The sequence below is a fragment of the Aptenodytes patagonicus genome, chromosome 1, assembly GCF_965638725.1.
Source record: "Aptenodytes patagonicus chromosome 1, bAptPat1.pri.cur, whole genome shotgun sequence".
Classification (NCBI taxonomy): Eukaryota; Metazoa; Chordata; class Aves; order Sphenisciformes; family Spheniscidae; genus Aptenodytes; species Aptenodytes patagonicus.
Genome location: NC_134949.1, coordinates 71,392,077 through 71,410,211, shown reverse-complemented (window position 1 = coordinate 71,410,211; position 18,135 = coordinate 71,392,077). Strand labels below are relative to the sequence as shown.

The 18,135-nt window shown below is 40.8% G+C and overlaps 1 long non-coding RNA gene across 1 annotated transcript in view; it reads right to left on the bottom strand.

The window, feature by feature from the left end:
* Positions 1-13,222: 13,222 nt before the first annotated feature.
* Positions 13,223-18,135, bottom strand: part of LOC143162163 (uncharacterized) — a 29,427-nt gene continuing 24,514 nt past the window's right edge. Inside the window, exons 2-3 of the long non-coding RNA XR_012995651.1 lie at positions 14,076-14,165; positions 13,223-13,444 (exon numbers count right to left, since the gene is read on the bottom strand). This is a non-coding gene — a long non-coding RNA (uncharacterized LOC143162163). The remainder of the gene's footprint in view (positions 13,445-14,075; positions 14,166-18,135) is intronic.

The following is an 18,135-nucleotide window of genomic DNA, read 5'->3' as shown; positions in this document are numbered from 1 at the left end:
TGAGGGAACAGAATAAGAGTTGTCATTCTTTAGTTCAGAGAGAGAGGTCAAACATGAAGAAAAAAGTGACTTGTACAGCACTATCTGTCTATCATTATCCAAATATTTTACTGAAGACAGATTTATAGCATATATCTAGTATCACTTCACTTCAGCCTTATGACAGTAATTGCCTTTCATAGCCAAGCCAGTTTCCCTCTCACACACTCATTTGTACTGATGTGACTACTTGAAATCACACACAACTACCCCTCTGTACTACCCTGCTGCCTATCATTACTCCAAGATGATAATATTATACTTCCCTCCATCAAGACATCCCTGTGTCAAACTGAGAATGTTACAGAACCAGCCTACCTTATGGATGCATATAGGTTGATGGAAGCCAAAGGAACAAACAGTTTGACCTTAAGGAGTGTCAACATTATCTACGATGGTAAACAAGTAAGCCAAAAGCCACCATATTACATACTTGCCTACATCTTCATCTTTTTTAATCAGAAAACATCAATCTACCAGCTTTTCATATTTATCTAGCACTGCTGCCTTTCCACCTATGGCTACTCGTCCTGTTCTTGACTCTACGATCACACTCATGCTGTCAGTTATCAATTTGGTGATCTTCACACTAACTTGCACAGCCTTTTCTCTTGTATCTAACATCATCTTCCCCAGAATTTGTCATTTTATGGCATGGAAAAAGCAACCAGCAGTGCGGTCCCAGCACAGTGACTTAGAGCACCGGTTACATTCCCCAAACAAGGAACTTTGTTGCACTTAGTCTATATATTTTAAATAGCATCTCACCTCGCAACACAGAGGGAATGGGTCTTCTCTCCCAGACGGATAGCAGTTCTGTCCTCAGATATCAGACCACAACCACTAAAAGCCAGGCCAGTGGCTGAATCATAGTCATACAAGCTGAATCATAGTCACTACCAGAAAGCACAGTTTAAGGGGCAACTTTTCCATTTACTGTTTTTGACTTGCATCATTGCCGTCAATGGAAGATGAAGGAAATTACCTTATCAGGCCTTTGCTAAAGAACTGGCAGCTTCTCCTGTTTGCTTAATGAAAGTTAAACTGTACTCGATCTCCATAGTAACAATAGTAACCAAATATGCTCAGAAAGGGATGGACAGTCTACTAACATAGGAATCGGGTTCAGTTTATATCTACATTGTAGACACATTTTAGTGCTAACCAAGTCACAGCTGGGCAACAGTAGCTATAAATCTATAACCCTGCATTATACACTGCCGTTCTCTCAACTTTCCATCTTTCTTCTTGGAGCTTAACATCTGTTCAGGAAAGCTTCCACGAAACATCAGAACATATCTCTGCATCTCAGCTGGACATTTTCACCTGGCTTCCAAGTAAGCTACCTAATTAAAGCCATAATCAGGCCTTAGCCATTCTCCTCCGGCTATACTGCTTACTATGAAAAGTATCAGCCATGTCTGCCAAAACAGTCTTCTTACTGGAGACAGGCTGCTGCCTCCCCACCCCACTCTTGACAGTCTGCAACTCTGAGTAGGAGATCTGATGGGAACCTTCTAAGTGGTACTGAGAGGTTGCCCAGAAATCATAATACCTTATCTACAAGTACCAGCACACTCTTTTTGTGTGTTAGCAGCAGGTAAGCCTTCTGTCATCAGATGATAGCAGACAGAGACCATGTCTGAACTTAACTCCTCACCAAGAGACTCCTAATGCCATCCTAAGCTGCTTCTAGGGATATCACCTTTCAAGTCATATTGCTCCTTATCTGAAAGAAGTGGCATCTTAAGCCCTACCTGCTGGCTAAGGGCAAGTCAGACAACACACAGTAGCCAGTAAGGCATGGAGATCCTTTAACAGTTCTCGCAAAGACATTGACAACAGGCCACAAAACCATTACACAAAGCAATGCTACTTGCAGCAATTATTGTTATGGATATTTCCTCATTCTGAAGAGCAGTAAGGTGCCAGAATAAGTGTTGAAGCTGGCAAACAGGAACTGCACGCGCCTTTAGAAGAGTCTCTGCACAGTACACTCACCCTGCAGATCAAACCTATTTGGAACTGGTAGTGAAGAGCCTTTCTCCACTGCATCGCAGGAGGACTTTACAAACAAACTCAGAGATCAGTAGGTAGTAGCAGCCATATTATAAACTTTGTTACTAAAGGTAACATGTTCTATACTCTAGCTAGTCTAACAAAAACAAGGACAGCCAACAACTAGCAAAATAATAGTGCAGACTTGGGTGCCAAGCACTGGTTTTACGGACAGTAATTTCTTAGGATATTTTACATACTCCATGCCTTTTAAGACTGGTGAGACTACAAACTCAACAGCTCCTTGCAGAATTATTGTAAGACAGGTTCGAGATATTAATTTAACTACCTAGAAAAAGCAAAATATAGTTTTCCTGTGTAAAGCAGGACATAAAGTCAATAAGATGAGTACTGGCCAGTCTGCACACATTTAAGAGATATGCAAGCAACAGCACTTACCTGATGCATCTGTCACCCATTCTCAGATGAAACCCTGTGCATTTCTTTTCCAAAGAGTTCATCTTACAGTATAGATGAAACAGAGGCAAGAAAAGAAGCTGAAATTACACACTGCAGCCTTGCCTGTAGGGGCCCGGGACCACCCAGTCAGGGCACAAGCCACACAACCTCTTTTCAGCATATGCACATTTAGAGAAGTTATTTTTAAGGAAGCAAAATCACCATCACAATTTTTAGCCTGCAATACTGTCCTCCAAGTGGTGGCTCTTTCCCACCTTTTATGCCTTTTATTTCCACTGTTGCCATTAAAACATCTTTTCACAAGTTCAAGATAAATAAAGACGCCAAGTCACATACAGAAGATAGATAACATTTTTCAAAAAACACCCACTCACCTACACTCAGCTAAAAGCCAAGCTCTTTCCCTAACCAAAGGGAAACAAATTTAGAAAAGACCAGCTTCCAAAGACTACCAAGCATTGTCCTAGCTACAGCTTTTCAGCATCACAGCTACATCAGATATTCACATACCTAAATACCACACAGACCACTGAACCAAAACTTTATGAAAACACAACTTAAAAATACAAACTACTCCTAGAGCTTAAATGAAACTAACTCCAAACTCTCCATGCATCAGTCTGATGCTTTTGTTTTGTTTCTCGCTACTGGCTCAGAGTTTACATAGCCTTGCTGATGACTGACATTAGATTGAGAGTTCAGTGAGGCAATAAAAATAAGGCATCTCCTGTCCTAAGAAATAAGAGAAAGTAATTGGGCTCTCTTTTTAGACTTCATGGCTTAGAGAGAAACACTTCACTGTGTCTGATTCTAATTAATACCTCTGATTCTCTGATTAGCAACAGCATGTCATTCAGGTGACTTTACCTGAAAACCAACATTTTCGTAGTTAACACTTTGTAAGAAGGGCTTGTAAATCCAAATAGTTATCCTTGATCCTTCATTAAGGTAAAAGGTGGTGGAGTTAAGAGAGAGGTGAAGAAGACATGAAAAAACCCAAACCACCACAAAAACTCTGGAACAAATTTTAGGTGTAACTTGACTATTTTTCCAGGAAAAAAACAAGGTAATCAGTGATAAGTCTGTCCTGTTTACTTGCAAACAGGCCATATCACAACTTTATGCACCCTGGGGAAATCCTGCTGCCCTATATTTCTGCGCTCCACTAACAAAATGGGTATGATAGTACTGCCTTGACTCATGAGCTTAGAGTAAAGATAAATCTACTTCTAAATGTAGACAGGCTCTGAAGCTTTGGTCACAGACTTTAAGACAAAATGCTAAAGCTTTTGTTTGGAGCCAAGAGAATTAGAAGCAGGGTGGTAAAAAAAAAGCACCACAACACAAAACAAACTCTGACATCTCAAATGGCTAACAACAGGCCCTCTGTATAGCCGACTGCACAGATAATCTCCTTGGACTTGGTTCCCTCTCATAATGATTCAGAGCCACCAGTAAGCAGAAGCAGATTATGACAGGCTCACAATAAACATGTCTGAATTCCAAGCATGCAAGGATGTCAATGTTAGAGCGAATTTAAAAATACATTTAGAAAAAAATGCAAGTGGGAAAAATAAACCCTGCACAGAGCATAGCTGCAACAGTCACATCTGCCTCTTAGCCCACGGCCTGCAGCAATACATGGCACAGCGGGCAACCTTCGGCAGAAACAAGGTGTTCTGCAGCCCCAGGACACAGCACTTCCAACCCACCACTGGCTGCCTGTGGGCTGGCCATCCTACAAAGCGAGAGAAAACCCATGATCCTTTCCACAAAGGCTAAAAGAAACTTGGAAATGTTTAAGATGGCCTGGCCACCACAGAGGAACAAAATGGAATACTGTGTTGGCATGGGCTACTCTGCCCTTCCAAGGTGATTTTATTCAACATATTTATTACCTAGATTGTCCACGCCCTGAAGCAATCAAATAACTTTCAGTGATGGAAATCTATCATAAATTTTTCAGAAGTACAAAATCTTCAGTAAAAGCTCAGAACTTCATCAGGAGCTGAAGGGGAAATGCGTTTGTAATTTGAGTTGCACAATACTTCTCATAGATAGCAGCTTCTTTACCCCAGTTTTCTCACACGTAAACTCATTCGCAGTCAGAACTGGCTTACCACCACTGACAGGCATATCAGTCATGGCCTTTGCTCCTTCCTTTACCCAAACAAACATAGATTTGATGTCTGAGCACTTCTTCTTGCTGGCAGTATACTGATAGGAAACCAAGTGACAGACAGCTGATGGAGGGCAAACCATTCACTCCCTTCGAGATGTCCAGGTAGGCAAAGCAAAAGAAACTCACATTAGACTGTTGCACCTGGGAAAAGGAAAGGATGGCATGGAGCGACGTTATCCTAGGCCATTAGAAGATAATGCGGCATTTCCAGTGCAATGGCCAAACACAAGCATCCACATGCCCATCATGTGCTTGACAAGAGTTACGAAAAGACCAGGACAGAAAGATGCTCCTCCTGACACTACAGACATGGCTCAGGGCTGGACAGATTGCTAGTGCAAATTGTCAGGCCCTCACAGATAAGTGAGCTAGTTTACATTAGCTGATGCCTGCTTCCCACTGGGTTGGAAGTAAAATTATGTAGTCATCTTTCTTTCATTTGGGACTCATTTCAGGAGCAGCATCTCAAATATTCTGCTTCTAACGTGAATGTTATTTAGGACATGCCGCTGCAAACCAGAGTGCTAGGGCTGAGCCTCATCTGCTCCTGGATGGGCCCATTTGTTTCTCCTCTACCCTCATACTCTGTGGAAGCCGCATTTGGGTCTGTCTTCTTAGAAGACAGGGAGCAATCATTCTTAATTAAAAGTACAAAGGGAAATATAGGCCAAAGTTAGATTAGCCTTTTAATGAGGTTAAGTAAAAGAAAGAATACACATTTTAAAGTGAATTACAGCATGAAGTTACTTCTGCGGAGCCAGATCCTGATCTTACTTTCAACAGCAAAAATAGAGTAACTTTAAACATCTGACAATCTCTTTCTCCCCTTCTGAAAGTGAGAGAAGTTTTTTGGTTTGTTTTTTTTTTTAATGAAGCAGCAAAGATGAGGAGGACATGAGCAGACAGGAGACAGGTCTCACCTCGGACACTGAGAGCATTCTTAATACTCTTTGTAAGTGACATCCTCCTGTCATCCCTATTGATTCAAATGATCATGCATGATGAAATGGCACAGAAGAAAGCAGGGTTCAAGAAGGGACTGTACACCAGCAGGTGGGTTTTTTTCCAATTCAACAATCCAGGTAGCTGGAGAACAATTATGAATTAATCAGTCCAGTTAAGTCTCCTGAAAAGCATTATGGCCCCCCACCTGCTGTGCACAGACACTTCCATGTGCATCTGGCTGCCCAAGGTTAAAGTACAAAACTAAACGAGCACAAAAGGGACTCTGCCATTTCATAATCCAGAGCCTGCCATCCTGCAAGGGCACACTAGGAGCTGGATGCAGTCCAGCGCAGACAGCGAGTGCTGCGCATGCAAACCCAAGCTAAGGCGCTTGGATACAGAAGGAACACCAGGGAAGCTGGGCTGCTGTAATGTCACTGTTGCATGCCCAGCAATTTACTCCCATCAAAACAGAGGTGAAAGGCTAACGAGGGGAATATTTAAGTAAGTACCTAATTTGCATGCTGAATCTCACTCATGTTCCTGGCCTCTGAGACACCATTATTTTCCACGTTTTTCCCACATCTCTCTAATGGAAAAGACAACAACCCATGAAAATGTTAATGTGCACCTCTATCTGTCTCCACTCTGATACTGTTTGAGCCAGAGCACAGAAACCTGCCTCCCCGAGGCCAAACCTAATGCTCAGTCACATCACTAGCCCGCATGCACCCCTATTTATGAAAAGGACCATAAATTGTGCCAGCCTCCCCGCTTGGGCTGGGTCAGTGCCTGACTGACCCCGAATACACAAATCCTCCCCCCTCCACTGACCCCCCAGACAGTGCTTTTGATCAGCAGACGTTAATTCAGCAAGACATTCACATGCAAGGTGTTACCCGTATCCCCACAGCCACCCACCAACCCCCGGCCCGGGTTTCAGCAGCACACCCTGCCCCCAGGCTCTTCGTGCAGGGCGAGGTACCCGATCCAGCTCCCACAGCGGTTCCTGCCCTCCCCGTTCCCACCTCCCATAGCCCCAAAGCTCCACCATGAGTCCTCTGACAGGAGGGATGGGCATGGGAAACGGGTGGGGGTCCTGTCAAAGGGGCTCAGGGCAGGGGACTGACATGCTGGTGGCTTCTGGACCCTGACACAGGCAGCACAAGCACTGCATCAGAAGCAAGGGCACCGTGCAAAAAGGGGGGCATGGGAAGGGAGGGGTGTCAAACATCCAGGGAGAAGGCTGGGAAATGAAATGTAAAGAGATTAACTGACTTACCTGAAATCACACAGTGCAACAGAACTGGAGGCAACACCTGAATCCCACAGCCCAGCTGTAACACCCTGCATCCTTCCTCGGGAGCAACCAGTGCCCGCTATGGCAGGTGTGGGACCATCATCCAAAGGAGAGCGATGGCAGCCTTTATGATCTGCAGGTCGTCAACTTACTCTGTTGGCAATCGTCTTGACCTGCAGAGCCACTGTGTGTTAACGATTAGTGTACCGTACAGCAAAATATTCTCGGAGACATTTTGGCACAAACAGAGCACCTTTCACGTAGGTCTTTCAAAACTTGACATCAAAAATAAAAAGCAATCGTCATATTGTTACATGGAACCTTACTTATATGTTCAAGAGACTTACAATACCATATAGTGAGATTTATTGGGGGTACTTTAATTTTTCTCAATCATTTTTTTACTACCAGTTTAGAAAAGTTATAATTTACCTTCAAAACAAATAAATATGTTCTTCTGGTCCTTATTTGAATTGAAGGTTAACAATATACCTTGGCATTTGAATGGTTCTGGGCAAATGAATCAACGCATCTATGAAAAAAGAACCAAAACAGCCTCATAAGTCTGAAGTCCTGTTTCCTATCTCATGTCTGATTCACTAGCAAATTATTTCAGAGAATAGGAGCTTAATTTCTGCTCACACAAAGGCATACCTATTCCTGAAGGATTGCCTTTATTCCTGTTGCCCGCTTGAAAAGTCAGAATGTACTGCACTGCATAAAAATGATCTATACTTGCAGCTTAAGAAAACAGCTTTTGAAATAGATCTAAATTAGGTTTAACCATCCTTCACACATCCCAGCCTGAAGGAGCACCCTAGCAACAACCTTTAGCATTTTGCAAACATTTGTTACTAATTATGAGTTCTTAGAACAATAATACACGGCTCCATGCTTTACGGAAAGAGGCCAAAAGCAGCCTCAAAAGTAAGCCTTAGCCTTTAATTTAAACCAGTGCCATACAAATTCTCAAATATATATTGCAAAAGCTTCCCAAAACACTGCTCTGATTAATGGCTCTGAAAACTTGTAAAAGCTCAGCTGTCAAGCATTAAAATGTAGGCTGAGAAAAAGCTCATGTAGAGCAGTTAAATAAAAATCCTTTGAAACATCTTTTCCCTGTACCTTAAGCAACAGCAGCACAATACAGCAGCACACAACAAAACTCCCAAGAGTCATAGGGCTTGCTCTGTACCCGTTCAAGGGCTCCTGTACCTTCTTCCAGCAAGTGACTCAAGCCCCATGACAAGCCACTGTGCCCCAGCAAGCCTTCCCTCACCTCCGATAAATCAGCCAGCCTTCTGTAACTCATCAGCTCGCATTCCCGTATGCACAGCTGTCCTCTCTAGCTTAAAGGCTCCCTTATTACTGCTTGAGCTACTTTTAGCCTTCAAGTGCTCTTGCATTTCCCTTGAACCTAAGCAGGAGACAGAATGAAGCAGGCACAGAAGAAACACTATCCTTTCCAGATTCCTGTTGTTTTAAGTCTCAGATCTTCTCGCCTTAACAATCAGCCAAGCCATACTCCAGCCCATCTGCTCCAGGTGACACTGCTTGAGCAGGGAGGTTGAAGGTTCCATCCAACCTCAGCCCTTCTGTGATTCACATTAGCCGTGCTTACAATAGAAATTTAGCATGGATAGCCCTTTCCTGGGAAGCAGGGCTGGATGCCCTCAGCCATAGCCTCTGTGAGGATGTATTGACTGGAACCCTTCTAGCAAGAGACTCTGGAAGATGCAACATCTGTCCAAGATGAACTTGGGTCTTAAGGCAGAATATTAGATGATAGGCATGTCCCTAGCTGAGAAAATGAGAGGGTGGGGTTTGACTCTTAAATATTTCAATGATTTAAATGATGGCAGAATTTCTTTTACTCACAGAAAGTGAGAATATGAGAAACATCAAGGAAGAAAAGAAAGCTCTTTTGTTTGCTGAGGCTGGAGTCTCCTTCCGTGGCCTTAACAGTAGATTTCAGCATCACAGGCTTTCTAGTTCTCTGTGTGTTTAAAAGTGAAAAAGAAAAAGAAAATAGTGGGATTTTTTAGCAACTGATGCATTGGGAAAGGAATGTTCTCTTTAGGGGACCAGCTACTATGTCCCCTGCCATGAGACTGAAGCCTGTTCACACTACTGCAAAACTATTACTATAATAGACAATACTACCCCTGAGTTTCCCTGGGCCTGATGGCTGATTTACTGCTGAATATCCAGCATGTCTCATGTGATTTCCATCAGTCAATGCTGACCTGTCAAACCACAGTGCTTCTAATATCCTATGGAAAGGAGGGATTAAGTCCTTTATCTCCCAGACCAAAGTACCATGTGGGGCAGCACTTCCCCAGCTACTTTAAAAAGCTTACTGAAAATCCAGTATCTGTGTGAAGGGCAGACGGGTGGAGGAGAAGAAAGGAGGACCTAGAGGCTTCCTAGAGACCCAGATTTTGACACTCCTATAAAGACAAGACCAGGGTTTGGGTCAATGTTTCAGCAAAGTACTGAACCTGCAACTACTTGATGATTGTACTGCTGTGTCTTGTCATTTTAGCTGGAGGATTCAGTTAGCTATAGATGTGAAGCAAAAAAAAAACCCTGCTGAGGGGGTTTCCCGAGTTCTGAGCTTCCTCCGGGCAAAAAAACCCTTGGATCTGAGTCTTCTGGAGCTTTGAGAAAATCTGAACTCCAAGCACTGCAGTTCTGACCAGCTTTCACCTAAAACTAGCATTAACCTTGGATCCTCTGAGGTCTGTGTTATCACAAGATCACATAGATAGTGAATTAAAAACTGATGGGTTTGAACAATTTGATAGTGATGGCAAAATAATGATTTTTTCCTTCTGTTTCAGGAAAAAAATTACATTCTGAAGAAAGCAGGCTTCTACCCAAAGGCATCTCAAGATTCCATTAAATTATGGGCTTTGTTTTATGAAACAAAAAGAGTGTTTTTAAATGGCAAATATTTTTGCTTCTACAGTATATCACAAAACTGGCACATATGTTACACAACAAAAGTTTCTTGCTGAAGTGTTTGGAAATGATTGGGATGCTTAACCTTCTGAAAAAAGGTGGTGATAAACTCATTCAGTCATGACCTTTGTGACAGACAGAGAACTGTCCTTTTTAACACAAATTCTAATAAGTGTCAGCAATAAGTGTACTGTGTACAATTATTATATCATTAGATGAAGGTTGAGATGACACAGCTATTACAAGGTTGAACCATCCAACCAGAAATATGAAAAGGGACAAAGTTTGCCATCAGATCTGAAATTAACGATAATAGGTTCGTTTGCCGCTGCATTATTTAAAACATACCTGATGGCACTAATTCTTGGAGATAGCTAGTAATTCTTTCAAGTTTTGGCTTTTGGGGGCTAAAGCAAAAGCAGCTCCTGTTACCCTGTCTGCTCTGTTGTTTACGCATATGGCAACTTCCAATTTATGAAGAACTGTTTCCTCCTCTGACATTCTCCATCCTCTGCGTTTAAGAAAATAGTACCTCCAAACAGTCCCAGTCAATATTCAAGCTGTGAGGCTTCTTGTTATTTGTAGCTCTTCATAAATCTCTTCTAGTGTTTCCAGGGACTTTTCTTAATTAACCCAGTACCGAGCCTCAATCAGCAGTAAGCACCAGCAGGTGTTTTCTTGGAATGGTTCCTGTGTGATTGGTTTTACAGATGACATTAAGACTGAAAATACAGACACACATAAGGCTGAAGCCAATTGTAAAGCAGGCAGGTGCCATTAAAGTAGTGGGAGCAAGAGTCAATAAAGAGAGGTGGGGTATTAATGGCTGCAACATCCCCCTAGGAGGGAATAAAAATAAACAGCTCACAATAGATGGGAGATAAAAACAAGTAAATGCACTAAATCATTTAAAGGGAATTGATTTCTATCTCATCTCCTTCTTACTATCCTAAGTTTTGGAGCTGTTTGTTTTCTTCCAGAGGTAATGGAGTCCTGTTACTGTAATGCTGAAGGTAAAGGGAGAAAGGAGAGGTTCTCCTATTCAAAACAATTAACTGCTCTTTTCTCTTGCAGCCAGCAAGACAGGGATTAGGGTACAAATCAGGACTCATATGTGTTTTCTGGGACGAATACCAGCTTTAAGTCTCATTCATATTATAGAAAAAATTACATTTCACCCCTTTGTACAAATGAAATGGTATTGTGTTAAGGAGGTGTATTGCTATAAGCATGAGAACAGCATGAAACAGCAGCATCTGCTACCTATTGCTGGGTCTAATTACCACCCATTACCATGTCCTTTTTGTTTTCTTTTACAAAAAGTTTATACCTTAAGAAGGAGCAGCAGGGTCAGCAGATGACTCATGTAAATGCTCTGCAGTAAGGTGTATGGCATGTCTTGAAGCCTTTAAATGTCAAAAGCTCTACTGTTTTATTTATAAAGCAGTTTTAATAAGTATTTTAGAACTCTGTGGAAGCACAGCCCCAAAGCAAGGTCATCTCTCCTAGTTTTGATATCCACACAGTAGGCATGTTCCATAAGCCCCAAGGAATTAAATGGCATCCATGTCTGCATCAGCGTGATCCATCCAAGGCATCATAACATTTTGTGGTTCAATCTGCATAGCTGGCTCTGTGAGTCATCTACAATGTATTTTCAAAAGGAAATAGGCTGAGGAAGTGGTGAAACAAAACATGTTAATCCCCCAGAAGTTCAATACTAGCAGTCAACAATTAGGTGAGAAAAACTAAGCAAAACACTTGGACCTATGTAAGAATGCGCAGAGGAACACATTTTCTCCACTTCCTTTATACCGTGCATGCTATTCCATATTTTAGACTGGTTTTACATTACTGGTAATACCTACCTGGCTTAACCAGTGGTTGAAGCCTGCAGGTAGATGAAAATCCTAAGATACTGTGAGCCAAGCCTCCCAGTGAGTATGAGAATAAATGCATCAAGCTTACACTTTTCTTTTTTTTTTTCCACTGGGACAAAGTTAGCTGTAAATAAACATATGTTGGTCAGAATTTTCCCTTAGGGAACATACATTTGTTCAGAGTGAAATATTTCACAAAAATATATTTCCACGCTGTTTTTTTCCCCAGGGGTGGGGAGAGGAATATTTTTTTCAGCATCCTTAAATGGGAAGCAAATGATCTGGTTACAAAGTTTTCTGAAGCAAATGTTTTAGTCTTACTAGTTGGAGTATGATTTTTTTTTCCTTTTAAAGCTTATTTTATATAACAACATTGACAGGATGAAAGGAAACATCTCAATATTATGAATTTACCTGAAGTTATTGTAGAATCTTGTCTTCTGAAGTATCTTAATGTTTTGGTTAAGTTTAAAATGAAAAAAAAAAAAGAAAACTTGAATTTTTTTCTGCCTGTTGGAAGATTTTAAGCTATCAGTACTTTTTGGGTGGTTTATATAAAGTGATCTCGCCAAGGCATAACACTGCATTCCAAGTGAATTATTATGACTTTCAAGTATTGTGATATTTGACGTCTGTCTATGTTAATGAATTGATATGTTTAAATAAAATGGAAAAATATTGTAATTTCCAGAAATCTGCTCCATTTCAAAGCTAGACGGAGTTTAGTGGCAACAGGACAAGGACTTGACTGTAATGCACATCTCACAAAAAAAAAGTTGAAAGCTGTATATAGCAAAGTATACACATTCATTCTTTGAAGGCCTCCTGTAATAACATTTCAGCTATGACACACACTTGTCTGCACCAGCAGAGCAACATGTTTTCACAAGATGAGTTATTATCTTAAATTTTATGAAGTCTTTGTTTCTGGTAACTCAGAAGGCCACACAATTTATCTCTGTGTCTTCAGTAATAATTCCTGCATAGGCAATGCCCATGAGAGTCCATTGCCCCCTTTGGCCCCCAGCACACCAGAACCCAACACAAGGTCTCCACAGTGGAGACATGTATCAGTGCAGGGTTTCCAGGTTCCAGAGGCAGCCTGGGACCTACCGACCCAATTGCCACTACAATTTTATAACTGCTTAGAGCTCTTAGTTGAAAGGCAGAGTAAACAAGGCTTATAAATCCTTAGTTATACTCATTTTGATTTTTGGCTCCCTCACCTGCTTCCATCTTTTTGTGATGGTATTTACCATATATTTCCCCCTACGGAGTTCCTCAACTCATTTAAAACATGCTTTTCTTCGTACGCCACAAATATTTAAACAATTTGCCATATCAGATTCCTTAATAAATAATCTATCACCAGTGCTTAGTGTCTCTTTGATAAGTGAATTTCAAATAAATGACAATATGAAAACTTACAGGTAAATTAATCTTTTGTAGTTTTCCCTTCAGTTCCAGCTGCAGCTATAAAGCTGCATTTGTTCTCCTGTGAGGTACTGCATCAAACCATAAATCTGCAACACTCCCAGGTTGATCACGGGGGAACAGAAGCAGTTTGTTGACATGAGTAAGAGGCTTCCATTAGCTTCAGTTCCATGACTCGGAGATGCCACCTTCAAGGAGATCTCTCTGACAACTTTTTCTGAGCTGTAGCAAGACATAAAGGAAAGCTGAATACCGAAGTAAAAGGTTTCCAAATATAAATGAGGTAAACACGCTTGAGTACTTTTTCAAAACAGCAGGACAGGTGAACACAAAAAATAACCTTTTCAGTGTGTCCCCTATGGATGCCAGATTTTTCTTCTCTGCATTTTCCTTGTATGTTATAGTTAGACTTGCAGAATGAGGCAAGATGGATTATATAAGATCTTTTTGGTGTTAACTCCTCATGCCTCTTTGTCTTAGCCTCTTTGCAGTAGTGACCAGACACTGCGTGTGATATTACGTTTCTTTAAAGTCATGAGGCTCATGCGGGCACCAGCTGGAGAACCAGAAACTACAAAAATTCCTAGGTGCTGAATAACGCCCAAAAAAATACGTATTAAAGCAATGCAACAAAAATACAGCTTTATTTAAAAGACCTGAAGAAATAACACCTTTACTATAGATGGCTATAGGTCACCCACTTGTATTTTCCTCAAGTCTCGATTAGCAGGCCTAGGCAAAGCCTGTCATGTAGAAAGACAAATTTTTAAAAAATCAGGTGAAAGCTTCCTGCAGCTAATTCCTCCAAGAGTTCATGTTTCCAGGACTCTTCAACCCACATGCTGGACCTTACCTTCTTAAAGAGGAGTTGCCACTTCTGCTGCTAGGTGCGTCACCTCTTCCAGGGGGTCACCAGGATCAAGAACTCATGCGGCTCAGGCATCTCCAGCGTGCAAGATGAACACAGAGGAAACAGAACACCAGGAGGAGATTAGATAGTGATCAATCTGAGACAATTTACCTAAAATACAAAGGGATGGTGAAACATGGAAACTAGCACATATGTTATGTGAATTTGCAACGTGAGACAGCAAAAATGTCAATGCAGTTTCAGAGTGTTTGGTGTTTAGGCAACAAGGTATAGAGTGAGGGAGCAGCAGGGGTCATTTCTGATGTAGGTTCCCATTCTCCAGTGAGCTCCAGACAAATGGGCTGCTCTGTGGGGAATCTTACTGAATCAGTAGGACTATAGGCACATGCAAAGGTCTACCCCCATAGATCTCATTGTAAGAGAGAGGCCTTGGAGAGACAATTTTGTTATAGCTACCCTTGGTGCAAAGTGTTTAATTCCAAAAGCCTCAATTCCCAGGTAGAAATAACCCAACTGAGGGGATTTCAGAGAAAATAACAGTAACCGCATATTTATACTTAAAGTATGTAACGGCAAAAATAAAAATAAGTAAAATCTAGGAACAGATTGTCAAAGGTGTACGTTGCCACATTTTCACAGAGGCAAGAGAGCTAAGAGAAGTCATGCGAGATAAATGTCTCTCCTGACAGAACACTAAAGTAGTTCAAAGCAGATCTGGCAAAATAAAAGGTAGGTACAAAAAGAGCTGAAAAATAAAAGAAAGGTTCAAAATGGAACAAAAGTTTGAAATTAAAAAAAGGGGAGAATGTGATGAACAACAACATGACCCTGGAAATAGGTGCTAAAGGTCAAATCTAGGTCTTTAAAATGAGAGTGGATGAAGAATAATCTCACAAGCCCAGTACCACAGACTGGATGAAAAAAAAGATCTGTTCTTTGTAATTTCTCTGAACCTCTCAAAATCCCTCTGGGTTTGGGAAATAAAGTTGTTCCGTGACAGGTATGAAAAGAGAAAGTCACAGAACAATCTTCTTCAGGGTCACAACAAAAGAGCCACTAGACAGGAGGACCTGTTACACAGCATGGTCTCTAATGAGTGGAAGGAGCTGTTAGTAGTTTTAAAGAAAAAAATAAATCATTTTAATGGCCAAAGGGAAGTAAGCAAATAAAATTTAGGTGAGGTTAAATACAAGGAATTGGGATCAATAGATTCCAGAAAAATAAAACTGATGCAATCATCCTGTGAAAAAAGAGAAAAAAACGTTTAATGGCTTTATAGACTTGAACATAGTAGAAATGCACTGAGTTATGCTTCTCTTGGACCAGTACTTCCCCTCCCTCGCCCCTTGCGCACCAATGGCAAAATGTTTCAAACAGCGGTAAATTGAGACACTTTTGAGCAGAGTGTTGTCATTCCTGCAAAATGCAATAATAAATTTGCATTCTCTTTAAACAAGTCATAACAGAGCTACTAACACAGAGTACAAATCATAAAATGAGCAAAGATACAAACATCTGCAAATGTCTTTCTGTGCCACAATGCCTTTTCAAGAAGTGTCCAGGCTAGATTGAAGAGCAATGTGATAACATTCATTTAGAGACGTGTCAAACTGCTCAGTGCACATCCGAGCCCAAACTTGCCCAGAAACTGAGCGAAGGCAGTTCTGAGGTTAGGTGTTGGCCCATTGTTATGTTTCATTCTGGTTCACATAAACATCAGGCACTTGAGTAACTACTTTACCATATGTTTAATCCCCCTGTAAAATAATGGACATAACTGTGCAATGGCTAGAAACAACTACTTTAACCAGCCACAGGCAGCTGAGAGTTTGAATTATGGGAAACATCCAACTGGAACTGGTTGATGCCAACAAAACTCTTTGCAGTTGGAAAGGTCTCTGGTGTTAATTTCAGGATTTCAGAAACAATGTGCCTAAAAGCGATGTGATGGTTGGACCAGAAGCTAATGCAGTGCACTGTGGAAAGGAGATACAATGATATTTACATGATCAACAGGTGCATATACGAAACAGCTTAGCTAAAAGTCATAAAGATTCCTGAACACCAGGTAAGGATATTTGTGGGAGTATCAAATTGAAATATCACCTTGTTTGTTTACTGCTTTTTCCAAGGGGAAAAAAAGAAATAAAACTGTAACTACTCTAGTATTATTTTTTCTCCTTTAGCATGCATCATCATCGTGCACACACTTTTTCCCCCCTCTGTTTCCTCTGGGGCTTGAGTAAAGCATCTGAAATGCTTTTATAAATCTGGCTCTAGTCAGTGATATTTACTTGTGGAGTTCATTGTTTAGGAGTAAGATAACCATCAAAATTGATCAGAAATAAGCACCCTCCAAAAAACATATGAGATGATTGAGTTAAAATTGTGCTAACTTCCTGGGAACCTTCCAGAAATATTTATTCTTATCTCCTTTCCTTGGAGTGGCATTCACAGAAACCAGACTATTTCAAAGTCTACAACAGTCTTCTCTCAGTACCATACTGCAGGTTTAGTCTCTGATACTGTGCTTTTCCTCATCTCCCACGCCCCACTGAGATCGTGAGCAGCCATAGGTTGTAATCAGAAAAGGAGTCAGTCCTGTCGTCAAGAATATCCATCAATTGGGACAAAAGAAGAGGATGCATTGGATTACCAAGCAATTTTTTTTGTGTGTGTGTCCGTACATCTAATTCATCCTTTTGCTTAGAAGAGTCAAAAAAGTCCAGATGTCTTTCTTGAGGTTATAAATATATTCCCAAAAAGAAAACATATTTCAGAGCACCAAAGATGATTTCCTGTGACATGTAGTAGTGTGAAGGGTTGGGATACTGAGCACTAGGTCAGAGATAAGAACTCCAAGACCTCCATCTTCTGCTAGTTTGGCTACCTCGTTTCTATTTTTCTTCTTCATTTTCCTCAGTTGTAAGATGGGAAACCACAGTCCCAGCCTCAGGGTTGATGTGGTTAGAAATGTTAACAGGGTTCAGCCTAACTACAAAGACAGAGCCTGACTTTGAAATGCATGCTGAGGATGCTCGGCATCAGTTTCACATTCAGCAGAAACTTATACATAGCTGCAACCACTAGGTCTATCCTGAGACATTTGCCCAGCCATCAGTAGGACATGCTGCACACATTGACACTCCTCACACCAGATTGCACATGCGAAATACTATGTATTTTTGTAATACTGATATAAAACAATACATTACTAATTATATACCATAGGATATATGTGATTTAAAATATCAATACACATAAAATACTTTATTACAGTTAATATGATGTGTGCTATATTACACTGATGGCATAAGTGTAATTTTTATTATTGTAGCTGTATGTTTTTTTGTGGTTTTTTTCAGATCATGATAACATTTCAGGAGTTTGTAATTATAAAACCCAAGTAGAATATTATCTGTCCACGCACTAGGCAACCCTTACAAGATTATTCTCCTCAAGAGGAAATGTTCAAAATCTGTCATGAAAATATGCAGAGTATAAAGTAATTAATATATGCCTAGGCAGACAGGGGTATAGAAATATTTCACAGATTGATTTCATTACACAGCTAACATCTCATGCCTCCAAAGCAGAGGTAAACAGTAATCCATAACTGGAAAATACGTGGTGGGTTGGCGGTAGTGGTGGAGGTTTGGAGGGGAAGTTGTTTGGTTCTTTTCAGAGGAGATATATTATTAAATTAGAATCCTTAGCAATAGATGAGATATATTTCAATACACTGCGTAGATTTATAAACCAGTGTACTTCATTTAAAACCTAATCTTCACATCTGCTTTGTTCTAAACTCTAGCTGTGAGATAAAGCATTAGAATAGTGATTATGGAGAGTTTATGCCAAAAGCAGGTTATACTGCTTGTAGGTATCATAAAACTACATACCATGCCTGGTACTTTAATTCTGGTAAGTGCATCTTGCATTCAGTGATGCGGTTTCCAGATGTCATTCCTGTCAGTTCGTTTGTTATTCCCTCAGTTCCTCCACCCTGGCCCTGTCTGAATGGTTCTTTTTTTAACATTGC